The sequence below is a fragment of the Micropterus dolomieu genome, linkage group LG01 (assembly GCF_021292245.1).
Source record: "Micropterus dolomieu isolate WLL.071019.BEF.003 ecotype Adirondacks linkage group LG01, ASM2129224v1, whole genome shotgun sequence".
NCBI classification, from domain to species: Eukaryota; Metazoa; Chordata; class Actinopteri; order Centrarchiformes; family Centrarchidae; genus Micropterus; species Micropterus dolomieu.
Window position 1 is genome coordinate 50,116,092 of NC_060150.1, and position 1,336 is coordinate 50,117,427.

Consider the following 1,336-nt stretch of genomic DNA (forward strand, 5'->3'; position numbering starts at 1 on the left):
CCCCCCCCCTCCTCCCGTTTCTGTATTTATGAGAGAAATAAGGAGTAGGCTGTAGCCTTACCAATTCAAAATAATAGCTGCATAATGACAAGACATCAAACTACTATCATATTCTTTATAATAAAAACATCCTGATCAGAACTGCCGCTTCAAAACATAATTCAAAGTTAATCTCAGTTTAGTGAAGTTTGCGGTGTTGCGAAAGTATTTCGCTGTCTTTAATCATGGGAAATGTAAAGGGCTGCAGTGGCTCACTTCAAAGAAGCTCCATCACAGAGCTGTAGTGCAAGCATGACTTTGACAGGTGGAAGGAAAAGTAGTTCCTATCAACCGAGTAGTTAGACCATCCTGGTAACAGTGATACTTATGATAAAACACACACTCACTCCAAATGACTGAGTTTAGATATTGATCCTTTTGAGTATCGATCGTAACGTTGGTATCAGAAATATCGATACTTTAGGATCGATCCACACATCACTACCCTGTAGTAGTATTTTATTGGTTCAAAACTGGCGTCACTGCTCTCTATTCAAATCAGCGGGGTGGCTTGGTCCACTAATATACTGTACTGTCTATGGTTCCACAGGTCTTTTTCTATCTGAAGGTCGAAATATAAAACCCTGCCATAGCTCAGGGTGGGCAGCCATCTGCCTACACGGGTTGGAGGTGAGGGAGAGGAGCCTACACAATATACACACAGAGGTACAGACAGTAAAGGTGATGTTAATGTATGGACTGAATGAATAATGGTACAGATATTTACAGTAGTGTTAATGATAATAATAATGATTATAATAATAACAATAGGACTAGTAACAATAGTTGTTGTAGCAGAGGGTGTCGAGCAGGAACACAGGGGCAGCAGGTGACCCGCAGCCACAGATCCAGACTCCACAGCTCCAGAGCCAGAAAACCTGCAGGAAGTGATAGGAGGAGAGAGGAGAGGGACGAGAAAGCACAAGACTACCGGAAAGGGGAGAAGTTGTGTTAGTAACATGCAATAATGGGATGAGGTTGCATACAGAGGGAGAGAAAGTAGAGGAGAGAGGAGCCCAGTGCATCATGGGAAATCCCCCGGCAGTCTAGGCCTATAGCAGCATAACTAAGGGATGGTTCAGGACTAACCTGAGCCAGCCCTAACTATAAGCTTTATCAAAGAGGAAAGTCTTAAGCCTACTCTTAAATGTGGAGATGGTGTCTGCCTCCTGAACCCAAACTGGAACCTGGTTCCACAGGAGAGGAGCTTGATAGCTGAACGCTCTGGCTCCTAGTCTACTTTTAGAGACTCTAGGAACCACAAGTAACCCTGCATTCTGGGAGCGCAGTACTCTGG